Source organism: Triticum aestivum, chromosome 4A (assembly GCF_018294505.1).
Source record: "Triticum aestivum cultivar Chinese Spring chromosome 4A, IWGSC CS RefSeq v2.1, whole genome shotgun sequence".
NCBI classification, from domain to species: Eukaryota; Viridiplantae; Streptophyta; class Magnoliopsida; order Poales; family Poaceae; genus Triticum; species Triticum aestivum.
Window position 1 is genome coordinate 101,643,444 of NC_057803.1, and position 18,173 is coordinate 101,661,616.

The following is an 18,173-nucleotide window of genomic DNA, read 5'->3' on the forward strand; positions in this document are numbered from 1 at the left end:
GTTAGGGTAGCAACGGCGCATCAGCTCCTTTTAATCTTTTTTCTCTGTCTTGCCCCCTCCCCCGCTCAACCCCTGCCGTAATGTTTTCGGCCTCAAAACAAACATAGTACTGCGTTGTTTTTGGGGCTTGATGAAAAATCGAGTGCTGGTTTCTGTAGGTTGGCCCGCCCAGCAAATGGGCTGCTGGTCCACCACGGACTGGGAGGCTAAAAATACAAGTTGTATGGTGCATAGGCAAGTAAAAAAACGCCATCGAGAGCCATCCACTGAAGAAAAAAATCACTCCTGATGTGCTTCTTCAGTCGTGCCGCCGGCCCCCTCTATAATCCAGTTCGCTCGGGGATCTGGTATCATTTTTTTCCAGAGGGCGAACAAGTATCAGCTAGGCCTAGGTTTTGTATTTTAACATGCGTAGCCCACGACATACGGTGACAGTGGTTTCAACTTATTTTTGAGGTCCATACCGGCCTATGGGCTTTTTCTTAAAGATCGGCAGCCCAATGTATTTTTTTAACCACATTATATATATTTATATTATTACTATTATCGTATATTTTATAGAGACTTATATATACATTATAAAAACATCCCACGTGTTATTAACTTATAAAAGTAAATGTTTAACAGAAGTTGGCAAGGAAAATCCTGGTTGTTTTTGACTCACAGGCAAGGAAAATCCTGGTGATTGCGTACAAAAGCTTGCGAAGATTTTAAGGACCAATGTAATAATAACGCGCTCATTTTTATTTTGAGCAATAACTCGCTAATTTGTTAATTATGTATATAAAAAATGTGCCTCTCCGGTTTATTTTTGATATTAATTGCTCCTTCTAACATAACATTATATATATAACGAGCCCAGCTAATTCGTGTATTTGAAGGAAGTGCAAATGGGCTGGGATTTCTTAGATAATATAAATGGGCCGCATTGACGCGAAATTATTTGTTCACCCAGCCCAGAAAATGGACTGTACATTCTAGAAAACATGGGTTAAATATATGCCACATTTTTGCAGGCTGACATGTGGGCCAATACGTCGAAGCCTACGCAGGGCGTTGTCAACTTGGTCGGCATGCACCTTCAATCTCTTGTCTTCTTCCTCCAGCGTCGCCGGGACCGCCTGGTCCGGCCTCCGGCGGCTAGCGGCTCTGCTTAGCACGCATCGCTGCGAAGCGCTACCCCACCGCCGGCCAGGCTATCCCTCCACCCCTCCACACCTCCTGTTATTCTCCACCGACTGCAGCCCCACGCCGCACCAGAACCAGTTATAACCCTTCTCCTCCACTCAATCTGCGACTCCACTGCCGCGTCTTCCCATCTCCTAGTCGTTCCCGCCCGGGGCCTCACCGCCGTCCACCGCCTCGCTACGCTCAGTGCGGCGTGGTCAACAAACGAGAGTCATCGGAAGAGGAATGTACATGGAGAGCCTGACGTCTGGGACCCACGAGGTCCATGGTCGCACGCAAGGAAAGTTCCTCCTTATTAAGCTGCAAAAAATGTTTCCTCCACCTGACAGTTGGGACCCACCGGCTATATCTTTGCATGGAAGGAAGTGCCTCCTTGTTATGCGAAAAAATTATTCCTCCCGTTGACAGCTGGGACCCGTCAGATTTGGTGGCTGACTTGTGGGCCTACTAAGCGGACGTGTACGCAGGGCTTTGTCAACTTAATCAACAAATGATTCTAGCAGCTGAACCATTGGATGTTAATCCAACAGCAGTGCTCCTTCTTCAACCTCTTTTCTTGCTCCTGTCTCCCATGGGCGGCCCCGTGGCTGTGCTGCCGCGCACCTGAACCAGTCAAGTTTCCCACTCCTCTCCATCTGCGACTCCACTGCCCCGTTTTCCCCATCTCCGGGTCGTTCCAGTCTGGGGCCTCGCCGTTGTCCACCGGCGTTTGGTGCGCTTGGCATGGTGTCGTCAACGTGGTCAACAATCGAGAGCCATCGGAAGATGACTGTATGTGAGAGGCTGACAGTGGGGACGCACCATGCCCATGGACGCATGCATGCAACGGAACGCGGCGTGGTCAAGGAACGACTTCCATCGGAAGTGTACTATACATGGAGAGGCTGACAGCTGGGTCCACAGCCACAGCAAGGAAGTGCCTCCTTATTACGTGGAAAATAATGATTCCTCTACCTAACAACAGGGACCCACCGGACGGGCCACCGTATTTTGTGAAAAAAATGTTTCCCCCTGATTGCTGGGACCCACCGGACGGGTCACCATATTTCGCGAAAAAAACGTTCCCCTCGCTGTCAGCTCGGACCCACCGGAAGTGCCTCCTTATTATGCAGAAAAAATGAATACTCCCCCTACTAGCTGGGACCCACCTTGGTGGGAGGTTGACTTGTGGGCCTACTAAGTTGACGGGGACGGAGGGCTTTGTCAACTTAGTCAATATGAACGATTCTAGCTCTAGTGACTGTACGATGTCCATCCAACGGCCGTAGTGCTTCTTTAACCTCTTGTCTTCATGCTCCAGCCGCCCAAACCAGCGTCGGTCGTGTCGCGTGCTCCTGCCTCCCGTGGACGGCTGTGATGCCGCGGAGGCCTCACCGCCCCTACTACTCCCACCGCTGGCCAGGCCATCCCTCTACTCACCCACTCCCCCTGTTATTCTGCAGTGACGGCAGCCTCACACCGCAGCCGAACTAGTGAACCCTCGTACTCCTCTCCGTGCGGGCTTCTACTACCGCGTCTTCCCTGGCTCCGTGTCGTCCCCTTCCTAGGCCTCACCATCGTCCACCGCCCTGGCGCTCTCGGCATGGCGTGGTCAACATGGTCAAGGAATGACTTCCATCGGACATGGACTGTACGTGGAGAGGCTGACAGCTGGGTCCACGGCCGCAGCAAGGAAGTGCCTCCTTATTACGCGCAAAATAATTATTCCTCCACCTGACAGCGGGGACCCACCGGACGGGCCACCGTATTTTGCAAAAAAAACGTTTCCCCCTGACTGCTGGGACCCACCAGCTACATCTTCACACGCAAGGAAGTGCGTCCAGGCAAAAAAAATGATTCGCCCCCCTGACTGCTGGGACCCACCAGCTACATCTTCGCACGCAAGGAAGTGCCTGATAGTCAGGACCCACCTGGTCGAAGCGTATGTAGCGTTGTCACTCTGGTCACGAACATGTACGTACATACTGGTCGATGTAGAGGCACGCACGTGTCGTAGTAGAGGCGCGCACGTAGCATGTACACGTACGTACAGCGCCAGTGTGCAAGAAAGAAAATACGGCCACGTACGTACATATGGGCAGGGTCTCAAATGCCTACTCGCGCATACGTACGGCCAGGGCTTGTGTACATGGCTGGGTCAAAACAGAGAAACTGCGTCATCGTCGTGTTCATGGGGAGCCAACCGGCTGGGTCGGAACGGAATGCGTCGTCGTGTTCATCGGGAGGGCTTGGATGGAACAGCCGATGGAAACGAGGCCTGTCGTACCGCAGAATGGAGGAAACGGCCTTGTGTTCGACCGGCCATGGTCGAAACAGGATCCTGTTCATCGGGAGGGGTCTGGTGTACCGCAAAACGGAGGAAACGGACCTCCTACGGTCAAAACGGGGGTCCTGTTGATCGGGAGGTGTCGGTGTCGGCGTTCTGGGAATGGGGGTCCCCAGACTTGCCTGCCTGCGGCCCACAGCGTGGCGGAGCCAGCAGGCCGTACGACCCATGTTCATCAACAAGGCACCCAAGACCCTCGCGAGGGGCCAAGCCTCGCGAGGCGGACGACACAAGACCTCCGCTGGAGCGGCCTGGTCTGGCAGGCTCGCGAGGAGCGGAGATATCAAGGTGGGGCAAACCTCACGAGGCTCTCGTGACGTGAGCCATGACGATCGACACCAGGCGGGCGCCAGCGCGCGCAGCGTCCTTGCTTCCTCTTTGGTGCAAAGGGGTCAAGCGTAGCCGCGGAGTACCGAGGCATCAGGCAAAGGTTGCCATTTCGGTGGAACAAGACCAAGACCATGGACTGCAAGACGGAGGTCATCGTGGAGCCCGAGACGGGGTCACCACCAGAGCTTTGTGCACGCGAAGACCGCTTTTGTCAGCATAGCTTGTACTAGTTGTCCCCCTTCAAATTAGCCCGCCATTGTTGGCTCCCTTCCCGCTCAATATTTGGGAAGAGGACCAGGGCCTCTATAAATAGGACTAGCCACCATAAGAGAAAGAGAGAGAAGGAGAGAGACCTCACCAGGGATAGAGAGACTTCACCAGACCCAGAGAGACACACAAGTCCGAAAGCACAAGAACACCTCAACCTCAGGAGGCTGTTCTTCCCCTTGTACTGTTCATCATCTTCCCAAGAGGCAATCCACCACCACACTGGAGTAGGGTATTACACCACAACGGTGGCCCGAACTAGTATAAACCCCATGTCTTTCTGTGTTGTGGGTTCGTCGAGTTCGTCTGCAAGATCTTAGCGAGCTAGAGCGTGGATCGGTAGGAGGGAAAGACTTCGTGCGCACCCCAGTGTTCGAACCTTAAGGGTTAGCCGGAGCCCCACATCCGACTTTTGGCGCGCCAGGTAGGGGTGCGCCGGGGCTTCTCTCCACCAACCAGTGCCCTGCACCGCTGCACTACGCTCCCATGGCAGGTGCCCCGCCACCAACCTCTACGGCCAACACCAGTAGCAGGGATTCTGGGTACCGGGCCCTGGCCACCGCTCTGCGGCAAGTGCAGTGGCCGGCCAAGTTCAGGTCGGAGATGCCGCCGCGCTACGATGGCACGGCAGACTCGGCGTTGTTCCTGCTAGCATATGAGGAGGCCGTCCTCGAAGCCGGATGCGATGACAAGACCATGGCAAACTTGTTCCCCCTGGCGCTCGCCGGCGAGCCGCGCACCTAGCTGCTGAACCTACCAGGATCCACGGTGACGTCCTGGGGGGGAACTCCGCGACCTCTTCGATGCGCGTTACACGGTGCCGGCACACCACGCAGTCGCGGCACTGCTAGGTGGCTCCCAAGCACCTCCTTCAGATCGCCATGTCAAGCCTTTCTTCTGTCAGATTGGGGCAGCCTGCAAGCGCCCGGGGGCTCCGCCGGGTTGGGCTGCACCGGAGGCCGACCTCACCTTCGACTCGGAAGACCACCCCGACTCCATCGCCGACTCCAGGATGCTCCCGGTGCTATGCACGCCCACCATCTGCAACGTGGCCGTCACCAAGACCCTCATCGACGGCGGCGCCGGCCTCAACTTGCTCTCCGTGGAAGCCTTCAGCCTTCTTCATGTGTCGCTCGAATGGCTCAGCCTCAGCAAGCCCTTCACAGGAGTGGGTGGTGGAGCTGCTCACCCTCTGGGGCAGATCCGCCTCCCTGTCACCTTTGGCACGTGAGACAACTATTGCACCGAGCTGGTGGAGTTTGACATCGCTCACATTGGTCTCCCGTACAATGCCATTCTCGGGTACCCGGCTCTCGCTCAGTTCATGGCGGTGACTCACCCGGCCTACAACTTCATGAAGATGCCAGGGAGCAAGGGCATCCTCACCTTCAAGGGGGGCACTAAGGAGGTCGTGACAGCGCTCAGGCTCGCCTTCAAGACCGCGGCAGCGGCACAACCAGCCGGCGCCGGTGCACCCGAGGCCAAGGAGACCGCGCCCACCAAGAAGAGGCAGTTGTTCACCCAAGACAAGGCGGAGACCAAGCAGGTGCCGATCAACAAGGACGGGTCTTCAGGAACCACCTTCACCATAGGAACCGGCCTTGGCCCGAGACAAGAAGAAGCTTTGCTGAAGTTTTTGCGCGCGAACAAGGAGATACTCGTGTGGGAGCCCAATCAGCTGGTAGGCGTCCTAAGAGAGGTAATCCAGCATCATCTAATGGTATGCCCCAACATACGCCCCGTGAAGCAGCAAGCAAGACGGCAGTCCACTGAGAAGTAGGCCTTCATCGTCCAAGAGACACGCAAACTAGAGGCGGCAGGTACGATCCAAGAAGTTCGATACCCCGAATGGCTGGCAAATCCCGTTGTAGTACCGAATAAAGGTGGGAAGGAACGGATGTGCTCGACTTCACCAACTTCAACAAAGCCTGCCCCCAAGATCCGTTCCCCCTTCCGCGCATCGATCAGATCGTCGACTCCACCGCCGAGTGTGATTTGTTATGTTTCCTGGATGTGTTCTCTGGATACCATCAGAACAAGATGGCGGTGGAGGATGTGGAGAAGACGGCCTTCTTGCCACCATGTGGGGTGTACTGCTACACATGCATGCCTTTCGGCCTTTGCAACGCGGGCGCAACCTTTCAGCGGCTGATGCACATCGCCTTGGGGCGGCAGCTTGGCAGGAACACAGAGGCCTACATTGATGACATAGTGGTCAAATCTCGCGAGGCGAGGACGTTGATTCAAGACTTGGAAGAGACCTTTGAGAGTTTGCGCCGGGTGATTTGAGGCTTAACCCGGAGAAGTGCGTGTTTGGCGTCCCCTCTAGCAAGCTGCTGGGGTTTCTCGTATCCCATAGAGGGATCGAAGCGAACCCGGAGAAGATCAAGGCCATCGAAGACATGAGCCCACCACAGGCCCTCAGGGAGATGCAAAAGCTGGCAGGACGAGTGACCGCGTTAGGGCGTTTCATCTCTAAGCTAGGCGAGCGCGCCTTACCCTTCTTTAAGCTCATGAAGAAGAAAGGCCCCTTCGAGTGGACCCCGGAGGCTGACCGGGCCTTCCAAGACCTCAAGGAATACCTCACCAGCCCCTCGCTGATGGTGGCGCCGCGGCCTCTTGAGCCTCTAGTACTCTACCTCGCCGCCACCTCGTACTCTGCCAGCGCGGCGCGGGTGGCGGTTCGGGAGGAGCGCAGAGACAAAGGTGTGCCGCGCCAAGCCAGAGCTAATGCATCGCAGGGTCAGGAAGGCACACCAGAGCCATCAGCGGAGGAAGCTCAAGCTCGGCAGGGCAGCATCGCGGAAACTCCTGAGGATGGCCAAGTCTCAGGAAGCCCTCCACCTCAAGATGTGCCACAATCTCCGCAACACCCGAGCCTCAACAGTGTGCCAGCCCTCGTCGAGCACCCGGTGTACTTCGTCAGCACCGTACTGCGAGACACAAGGGCATGCTACCCCATGCCGCAAAAGCTCATGCTCGCACTCTTGGTGGCCTTGTGCAAGCTGCGACACTACTTCCAGGGGCACCCCATCAAGGTCGTCTCATCTTACCCGTTGGAGAGGGTACTCAGGAGCCCAAACTCAGCCGGAAGGGTCGCTGAATGGAACATTGAGCTGCAAGCATTCCAGCTAGAGTTCAGCACCACCAGGGTCATCAAGGGAGCCGCGCTCACCGATTTTGTGGTGGAATGGACAGATGCCCCAGCTCTTGAGGAAGGAGAAGACCGGTCCACCTCCCCAAGAAGTGAGGCACCAGATGGTTGGGTCATGTATTTTGATGGCGCCTTTGCGCACCAGGGCGCGGGGGCTGGAGCAGTGCTCATCTCTCCCACTCAGGACAAGCTTTACTACGCCATGCAACTTTGCTTCCAGCACGGCGAGAAGGTCTCCAACAATATTGCAGAATACGAAGGCCTCATAGCCGGCCTGAAGGCTGCGGCGGCTCTGGGGGTGAAGCACCTTACCGTCAAGGGCGACTCGCATCTCCTCGTCAACTTCTCCAACAAAGTGTACGAGCCAAAGGATGAGCACATGGAGGCCTACCTTGCGGAGATGCACAAGATGGAAAAGCAGTTCTCAGGCTTGGAGCTGCAGCACGTACCCAGGGGCACCAACAAGGAAGCCGACGACATCGCTAAGAGAGCATCCAAGCGGCAACCGCAAGAACCCGACGTCTTCGAAGAGCGGCTCTTCAAGCCGTCAGCTACGCCACCTCTCTCAAGCACGACTCAGCCTCGGGAGGAGCTCCCACAACCCCCGGCCACGGGAGCACCAGCTTGCGGCCCAACCTCAAGAGCTCGGCTACTCTTGGTGCTCGAGCCCCAGGAGAAGTGCTGGACCAAGGAGTTTAAGGAGTACCTGATGCACGGGACACTGCCGGAGAAGGAAGAGGATGCGGAGCGCGTGGCTCGATAGGCCACAACATACTGCATTAAAGACGGCGAGTTGACGGCCGAACGATTTCATGCTGCACTGCATCTCCAGCGATCAAGGGAGAGAGCTGCTGATTGACATACATGGCGGGGACTGTGGACATCACTCATCAACGCGGACCCTCGTCGGCAAGGCCTTCCGCAGCGGATTCTATTGTCCCACATCACTCAATGATGCAGCCGAGCTGGTGAAGTCCTGCGAAGCGTGCCAATTCCACGCCAAGCAAATCCATCAGCCTGCTCAGGGCCTCCAAACCATCCTGCTCACATGGCCGTTCGCGATCTGGGGGCTAGACATCCTAGGCCCGTTCCCACGAGCGCCAGGGGGCTACCGTTATCTCTACGTCGCCATTGACAAGTTCACCAAGTGGGCGGAAGTGGAAGTCGTCCGAACCATTCTAGCCGGCTCTGCTGTCAAGTTCATCAAGGGCCTCGTGAGCTGCTTTGGGGTCCCCAACCATATCATCATGATAACGGCTCGCAGTTTACTAGTAACCTCTTTAAAACCTAATGTGCTAACCTTGGAATGCAGATTTGCTACGCTTCGGTGGCCCACCCCATGAGCAATGGTCAGGCTGAGCGTGCCAATGCTGAGGTCCTGAGGGGCCTCAAAACCAGGACCTTCAAGAAGAAGCTGGAGGCCTGCGGCAGGGGCTGGCACGACGAGCTCCAGTCCGTGATGTGGTCCATCCGTACCACCGCTACCAAGCCAACGGGCGAGACCCTGTTCTTCCTCGTCTACAAAGCTGAAGCAGTCCTCCCTCACGAGGTCAAGCATCGCTCCACGCGGGTTCTGGTGTTCGACGAAACGCAGCAGGACGCAATGCGGGGGATGGATCTTGTAGTGGGGGAGGAACGTCGACGCGCAGCTGCATCATGGGCGGCAAGGTACCAGCAAGCGCTGCGGCGTTACCACTGCGCAATATTCTCTCCAGGACGCTCGAGATGGGTGACTTGGTCCTGAGGCGGATCCTCTCCAGGGAAGGGTTGCACAAGCTTTCACCCATGTGGGAGGGCCCGTTCAGGATCGTCCACATCTCCAGGCCTGGCGCCGTGCGCCTGGAGACGCAAGAAGGGACACCAATCCAAAACTCCTGGAACATCCGGCACCTCCGGAAGTTCTACCCATGAAGCAAGGCCCAGAGCCTGTGAAGCAAGGCCCATAGCCTGTGAAGAAAGGCCCAGAGCCTATGAAGAAGGCCCGGTCCCTGTGGAGAATCGCCATCTGTGACACTCTCACGTAATAATGAGTTGGGGCTGTACACGCCCCGGAGTCTCAGGAGCGCCGGCCTCAGGCCCTGGGGCTCCCTCCCACACCTAGTGGACAGCACTTAGCTCCGCGCTGGTGAGAAGACTTGAAGACTAGATTAGGTGCCGGACGCGGCTTTCCATTTGCTTTCCGTAGTTGGCTCGTTTCTCCTTAATCAAGTTTGCTTTTTGGTGTTCCTTGCTGATTTGGTTCCTTCGCCTTTTACCGCATTTTTTGGTTTGGTTTGCTCGTGGTATCTCTCTCGCATACCTCGCAATGGGGCTAGGCAGGTGCCCTCGCGAGCGTTTTTCTTCTCTCTGCCTTCTCGCGAGTCACCCTCGTTCGAGCCTAAAACCTGGCACATCTCTCCTAATCCGTGCCCCTCGGGTACCGCGATACAAAGCGCCAAGTCAAGGTTTGGGTGAACGGCAAACCCTCTAGCACACCCGCTAACAAATTTTTTGGCAGTTTCTGAGCAAACGCAGGCATCTTGTAAAGGAAAGGGCGTCCCAAACGCACCAGGTAGGCACATCGTGAAGGAAAGGGCATCCCAGACGCATCAGGCTAAGTTATCTTTGCGCAAAATAACAACATGGCATGGTAATAACATGCACGTCGCATTAACCAAGAACCACAGTTCGATACACGCCCCTCTGGGCCCATACTGGTTTCATTTTCTGATGCGGGAAAAAGGAAAAAGCTAAACAGAGTGGCATTTCAGCAATCCGCGGAGGCAGGCCCTTGGCGACGCCCCGAGCCTAGCTAGACCCCTCCTCGCGCTTCACAGAGGCGCGGTGACGAGATGACCCGCTGCCTCCTTCGAAGCAGGCGCGGCGGCTGGTCGTAGCCGCCGCTGCTGGAGCTGTCACCGGAGGAAGTGTCGCCGTAGCTGGAAGAGACGCGGTCGCCGCCGAGGGCAAGCTCGCCCTCATCCTCGTCGCGACCGTTGCCAAGGCCGAGCACCTCCTCACCGTCGTTCGTCTCGGGGCAGCACCCGACGCGGCGACCATCTTCCCCGAACACCCTCACGTAGAGGGTCGACCCACCGTCATACCTGAAGTGGAGCGTGCACCGCCTGCCTAGGCCGCGCACGAGCGAACGTCTGCCAGCCGCGGGCCAGGGCTATGTTGCCCGTGGCAGAAGTCTCGACTGCGACCCAGGAGGCCTTGCTGCAGCAACCATCCGTCTGCAACCAGAGCCCGCGTGGACCAGGGGCCAGCAGTTCATCAACAAAGAAGCGCGGAAGCTGGAGCCAGTTGCCGGCCGGGTTCTCCGACCAGACAACGAACTCCGGCGACACCTATGCTGAATGGAAGCGTGGGCGGGGAGGCCGCGCCACCATCGCGCGCCTCCCCTCATCAGCTGGACCGCCATGGTTGGGACGGTCCCCTCCGCGTGCCGCGGCGCCGCCTTGACGGTGGGCCACGGTGGGGGTCGCAGCGTGCTTGCGCGGATGGCCGTGACCACGCTTGGGCGCCGGGGAACCGGGGCTCTCGCGAGGGGCTTTCCCCTTCTCGGCGGCAGAGAACTTCCTTCGTGGCGCCATCGGAGGCACTGCAGGCATTGAAGCAAAGAAGAAGCAAGGAAGAGATGGGCAAAGGGGGCTCCGCCCCCCTCCCCATTTATAGCAAGAGAATGCCAACCGGCGTCTCCCACGATCGCAGGTAATGATGGTTTCCCTTGCATGTCGCAGGGACTTGTCAAGTCGTGCAGTTGTCGAGGCGGCATGGAGAAGCGGAGACGCCCACGTCATATCAACCGCCATGCGTCAACCGAGGCCGCAGGCTTTTGGGGGCCCGCGGTGCTTCAAACTTGACCCTTGGCTTCGCCGCGAAGCCAAGCCCGAGCACACCTTGGGCCCGGGGGCTACTGTCGGTGTTCTGGGAACGGGGGTCCCTAGACTTGCCTGCCTGCGGCCCATGGCGTGGCAGAGCCAGCAGGCCGTACGGCCCATCTTCATCAACAAGGCACCCAAGACCCGTGCGAGGGGCCAAGCCTCGCGAGGCGGACGACGCAAGACCTCCTCTGGAGCGGCCTGGTTGGGCAGGCTCGTGAGGAGCGGAGATATCAAGGAGGGGCAAACCTCACGAGGCTCTCGTGACGTGATCCATGACGATCGACACCAGGCGGACCCCAGGCAGGCGCCAGGGCGCGCAGCGTCCTTGCTTCCTCTTTGGTGCAAAGGGGGCAAGCGCAGCCGCGGAGTACCAAGGCATTAGGTAAAGGTTGCCATTTCGGTGCAACAAGACCAAGACCATGGACTGCAAGACGGAGGTCATCATGCAGCCCGAGACGGCATCACCACCAGAGCTTTGTGCAGGCGAAGACCGCTTTTGTCACGATAGCTTGTACTAGCTGTCCCCCTTCAAATTAGCCTGCCATTGTTGGCTCCCTTCCCTCTCAATATTTGGGAAGAGGACCAGGGCCTCTATAAATAAGACTAGCCACCATAAGAGAAGGAGAGAGACCTCACCTGGGATAGAGAGACCTCACCAGACCCAGAGAGACACATAAGTCCGAAAGCACAAGAACACCTCAACCTCTGGAGGTTGTTCTTCCCCTTGTAATGTTCATCATCTGCCCAAGAGGAAATCCACCACCACACTGGAGTAGGGTATTACACCACAATGGTGGCCCGAACCAGTATAAACCCCGTGTCTTTCTGTGTTGTGGGTTCGTCAAGTTCGTCCGCAAGATCTTAGCGAGCTAGAGCGTAGATCGGTAGGAGGGAAAGACTTTGCACGCACCCCAGTGTTCGAACCTTAAGGGTTAGCCGGAGCCCCACATCCGACAGTCGGATCACGGGTTCCGGCAAAACCCTCAAGGTTCGAACACTAGGGTGCGCGTGAAGGTTTTCTCCCTATCGATCCACGCCCTAGCTCTCTAAGATCTCGCGGACGAACTCGACGAACTCACAACACAGAAAGACACAAGATTTATACTGTTTCGGGCCACCGTTGTGGTGTAATAACCTACTCCAGTGTGGTGGTGGTGGATTGCCTCTTGGGCTGATGATGAACAGTATAAGAGGAAGAACAGCCTCCTGAGGTTGAGGTATTCTTGTGCTTGGCGAACTTGTGTGGGTGAGATGATCTTGGATCCGTTCTCGATTCATGATGAGGTCGATCCCCCTACTGTGGTGGCTAGTTCTACTTATATAGGCCCTGGTCCTCTCCCCAAATATTGAGCAGGAAGGGAGCCAACAACGGCCAATTTGAAAGGGAATAACTAGTACAGCTTATCCTAACAAAAATGGTCTTCGCCTGCAAAAGGCTCTGGTGGTGACGCCATCCTGGGCTCCATGGTGACCTCCATCTTGCCACCCTTCTGGTGTTGGTCTTGTTGCTCCAATATGGAAACCTTTGCTTGATGCCACGATACTCCGCGCCTGCGCTTGCCCCCTTGGCACCAAAGAGGAAGCAAGGACACTGCACGCTGGCATCCGCCTGGTCTCGATCGTCATGGCTCACGTCACGAGGACCTCACGAGGTTTGCCCTGCCTTGATATCTCTGCCGCTCGTGAGCCTTCCTGGCGAGGCCGCTCCTGAGGAGGTCTTGCGTCATCCGCCTCATGAGGCTTGGCCCATTGCAAGGGTCTTGAATGCCTTATCGATGAAGATGGGCTGTACGGGCCTGCTAGCTCAGCCACGCCGTGGGCCGCAGGCAGGCAGGTCTGGGGACCCCCATTCCCAGAACGCCGATAGTAGCCCCCTGTCCCAAGGTGCACTCGGGCATGGCTTCGAGGCGAAGCCAAAGGTCAAGCGCAGAGCACCGCGGGCCCCAAAAGCCTGCGACCTTGGTTGATACATGGCGGCTGATCAGACATGGGCGTCTCCGCTTCCCCACACTGCCTCGGCAACTGCCCGTCTTGAAAAAAAGGCTGGCGCAGATAGTGCTTGCCTTCATTGCTTCTTCCTCGCCTTGCTCCAGATCCCCTTTCTCGGTCCTTGTTGCCGAAACCTCCAAATCCTCTCCAACCTCGCTCCGCATCTGTGACCAATGGCGCCGCGCAAGGTCAAGTCCTCCTCGATGCCGGCCTGGTTCGAGCTAGCCCTCGATGCGCCCAATGTCACGGAGAAGAACCTTGCCGCCACGCGCTTGCTGACGGCAGGGGAGAGTAACGAGAGGGGGAAGACGGACCTCCGTCTTGCCTCTAATGCGCCGGAGCCTGAGGGAAGCACCTTCTTCCCTTTCTTTATGAGCAGCATCACCGCCGGTTTGGTTCCACCCTTTTCTGACTTCTTTTTCGAGGTCCTCGACCACTTCGGGCTGCAGGCGCTGCATCTCCATCCCAACTGCATTATTCTCTTGTCTATCTTCGCCTACTACTGCGAGACGTACCTGGGCGTGATACCGTCTGTGGCACTACTGCGCCACTTCTTCTTCCTCCGTGTCACCGGTGGCCATATCTCCGGGTGCGCCAACTTCATCGCGGCCGGCCAGGCCAACTCGATCTCGAACACCGGGAAGAGGGTTGACAACATCAGGGACAAATGGGTCATGATGACTGCCAAGTGCGTCCATCCACGCTTGGAACTACCGACGTAGGCACCCCAGTCGGACAGGGGTAGTCTCGTGTAGATCTCACCAAGGAGCGGGCGTCGTCGGTGTTGTAGCAGATGAATATCGATTTGAAGCCGGGCAATGCGAAGGCGGCCAAGGTGACGGGGGTCATGCTCCTGAGGGAATTCTTGACACTACGCGTTGCTCCACTCCAGGCGCGCACGCGCCCTTTGTGGAAGCTTGGAGATGAAGAAGACAAGGTTCGTCTAAGCCCGGCGGCCCTGCCTGATGACGAGCTGACTGCGGTTTTGTGCCTCTTGGTTGGGGATAACCAAGAGTACCCGCCGAGCGCCTTTGTTCCTTTGTTCCATCGCAAGGACTGGGAGCAATTCGTTGCCTCCAGGCCGACCTTTGACGCGCACGGGCTGGTGCCACCGGCGCTTGCTAGGGCCTCTACAATGCCGAAGCCGGTGGAGGTGTCTTCTAGCGAGTCCCGTGGGGAAGAAGAGGGGGAGGAGGACTCGGAGGAGACCCCCAAGGAGATGGGGGAGAACTCCCCCTTGAGCAAGGCCGACATCCTCCGTGCTCTACTAGACGACGCCGAGGTCGAGGCCCGCCAGGAGGTGAGGGAGCTTCCCCTCATCCCGACAAGGGGTAGATTGTCACTGGTCTCTCGAGATGCTGCCTCCGACTTGGTACCGCCTGGGGCCGGCTTCGGCCCTTCTGATGCAGCGTCTTCTGCTCCCGAAGCCCGTGTGCCCACTCCTCAGGCTCCGACGCTTTCGGGTTTCAGGCTCACCAAGCGGAAGGTGGACTATGTCGCAGTGGATCAATAAGTCCTTCAAGCTTCATCTTGTTCCTGCTTGTACTTGCTATTTTCTAACATTCGCCCTTGGTTGATCAGGCCAGTGTCTTCAGGGAAGAAGAGTAAGGAGGATGCCGCGTCCGTGCCCCCCTCTGCGGAGAAGAGAGGCGACAGCACCCACACCTCCCCAGCCATGTCGCCCTCGCGAGGCCAAGAGGAGCATCGGCAGGATGAACCAGCCCCATGGCCCCGCTGGCTCCAGAAGTGCCGGCACCCGGCTCTGCTAATGAGGTCCCAAGGGCTCCGGAGCCCTCGATCTTCCAGGCTCTGGTAACGACGTCGCCTCCTCCTCCTGCCGCGCCTCCGGCCCCAAGTTCTTCTGCCTCCTCCACAGTCTTGGAGTGTGTCTTCTCGGGGATGGCTAAGCTGCGGGAAGACCTCCTAGGTGCGGACCCGCACCTAGTGGCCAGGCGCCTGGAGCTGGCCTTGGCTTCACTCCGACTCGGCAGTTCGAGCATCGCTGAGCCAGGTTGCGGCGGCCTCCGAGAAGGAGAAGCAGGCTGCCGCCAGAGCTGCGGTCGATCGCGAGGCAGCTCTGAAGGATGCCGAGGCCGCCCGCGACCGCTGCTGAGAGCTAGAGGGCGAGCTGAAGAGGCTGCGCGACGAGCGCGCAAAAGAAGCACGTGACCGTGAAGCGAGGGAGGAGGAGATGAAGGCTCGGGAGGACGCCATCAAGGGCCGCGATGCCGAGTTGGGGGAGCTGACGAAGGCACGGGCCGCGGAGTGCAGTCGACTAGAGGGGCTGGAGCAGAAGGCGAAGGCGAGGGAGGCCGAGCTCGACGCCAAGGCGAAGGTCCTGGCTGAAGACCACGTGGCCTTCTTGCTTCTTGAGAAGAGGTCTAGCGTGGCGCTGAAGTCACTGTATGAGAAGGGCCTGGAGAAGCCGCTGACCACCAACGAAGATGGCCCTGCTCAGCTGCTTCCCCACTTGGTGAAGGCGCTTGAGGAAGTCGTGGAGGGCATCAGTCCCATGGCTGAGGCAGAGGCTCGTGTCCTTTCTTCAGCTGCGCTGACGCGTGTCTTCAGCCATCTGTACCTTCACAACCCCAATGCTCGTCTCGACGAGCTGCTGGAGCCTGTAGCTGATGAACATTGTGCGGCCACCGCCGCAGCCATGAAAGGTCAGGTGGAGGCCCTGCTGAAGAAGTTCTGTGGCTTCATCCTCGCGCCCTCGACCGGCGATGCCACCGATCCTGCGGCTGGTGGTGTGGGTGAAGGCAACGCTACCAAGGGAGGAGCACCTTCTGCAGGCGATGGCGGTGTCCAGGGGTGACCTGCGGCTGCTTTCTTGTTTCATTCCTGCAATATGCATCAGGCCTCGTGGAGGCGTTAAACTTTTATTTGATATTGTGAGAACAATATGCCTTGTAATATTTGCTTCGTGATTTTGTGATTTTCTTCCTATTTGCTTTGTGTTCTGCGTCAGCAGAGCCCGGCCCCGCGCATACCTCAACCGCCGTTGGGCCGACCGGAGACCAGGACGGACCAAGGAGTGAGGGGCTATGGACCAGTTAGGCTCTTGAGTCGCGATGCTCAGGAGGCCCCCTTGACACGCAAACAGCTTAGAGGGAGAGTACGCAAGAATAGGTTGATGTTCTACGTCGGCAGAGCCCGGCCCCGCGCATACCTCAACCACCATTGGGCCGACCGGAGACTAGGACGGACCAAGGAGTGAGGGGCTACGTGACCAGTTAGGCACCTGAGTCACGATGCTCAGGAGTCCCCCTTGATGTGCAAACAATTTCTACACCTTTGCCCTCGCCGAGGCTCAGGTTGGGAGGGGCGTGCGATGACCAGGTCCGGGAGACCTGGTTGTGTGGCGTGCGCTTGGGCATGACCCGAGCGCAGCCCCCGTGCCCAGCCCCCTCGCGCGGCTCTCCCAAGGGGAGGCATTGTGGTGAGGCTGGACGCTGAGCTCTGGCACTCCCTAAGGTTGGTATGACCGTGAAGCCGCCCTCAGTTGTTTATCACCAGCGCGGAGCATAGTGCTTCCGCTTGTGCATGAGCATAGCCGCTCCTCGGCAGTGTCGACGGCCAGTGCGGAGCATGGTGCTTCCACTTGTGCGTGGGAGGGGGCTCCCTCTGCGGGAGAGCCCCCGGGGCGTGTACAGCCCTTCCCTGACACGTGGCTTGCACGGCAGGGCTAGACGAGGTGTATCTGGGCACTCGTGAGCCAACGCGGGACTCACGAGGCCCTACCTCAAGGCGGGTTGCGCCTGGTCTTGGTTCTTGTTCGCTGTGCTGGTCCTGCGAGGTGGTCAGACAACCTGCGCCGAACGAATCTCCTGAGGTTATAACGTGAAAAGCCAAGCACCAACGGCCCCAGGAGGTGATGTAAACGGGGCCGGCCCGCCAGACAGAGCTCGGCCATTGGATTTATCGATGCTGCAGGGACGGGCCCGAGCACAGACGCCGTGCTCAACTTACTCACTCGAAGGCTCCTGAAGAAAGACGGCCGGTGCGCGGTCCCCATGATGGGTGGCGATCAAGCAAGTAGTAATCATAGTTAGATTAATCATGAGAGTAGCAGGCTTAAGTAAGTGCATGGGAGATACGTGCCACTGGGTCAGGCCCGAGCGGCTTGGGGATGATGCAGCCTGAGGGGTACTCCCAACAAGGTAAGCTAAAGACATGAAAAGGGATACATGCCATAGGGACGGACCCATGTGGCCTAGGAATGATGCAGCCCGAGGGGCGCCCCCCGCTAAATGAACTTGGAAAACGTCACCTGGCTCTGTTGACGAAGGAGAGTTGGGGCAGCTGAAGGTGCGCGGTGAAAGGGTTGCTCCTCACGAGCCACCGGGGCCCTGAGCCTCAGGAGGCTCTGGGGGCTCAGGTGGTTCCTTGAGGACTATCTCCATCTCCATCAGGACGGCGTGGTACCTGGCCTCCTGAGCCACTAGGATGCGCCGCAAGTTGCGCTGGTAGGCGAATGACACGCTCGGCAGGCCAATGGGCATGCGAACGTAGCTGTGTGGTGGGCCCTCACAGCATCCCACGCGCGAAGGCCAGAAAAGCTCCTGAGAAGCGGCCCTGTTGAGCCCTGGAACATCGATGTAGATGCGCAACCCGACGTCCTCGCCTGGATGGGAAGTTGTGCCTCATGAGCAGTGGTCGCTGCGCATGGCCCTTGCATCTTGCAATTCCTGGGTGGTCTTGGTGATGAACTCCTGAACGGTGGGCAATCCTTGCTTTGTGCCCTCCTGAGGGAAACGTGCCGCGAAGCACACCCCCGGGTGGTACCCAAGCGCCTCCCTCGTGGTGTGGGCAAGGTCTGAGGCCTTCCAGAAGAAAGCCCCCGAGCCCTGCCCGAGAAGGGCACCAGGCGCACCTTCCTATGCGATGGAGGGAGGCGCCCCTAGAGCGGGCGCTGATCCTGACAAGGCTCCGGCTGTGATGCCACCCTCCTGAGGTCCTGCGCATCGCAGCTGCTTCTTCTTCTTGGGGATGGCCTCAGGAGGGCCCTCGCCCTTGCTGTCGGGGTCGTCGATTGCTGCAGCTTGGAAGGCAC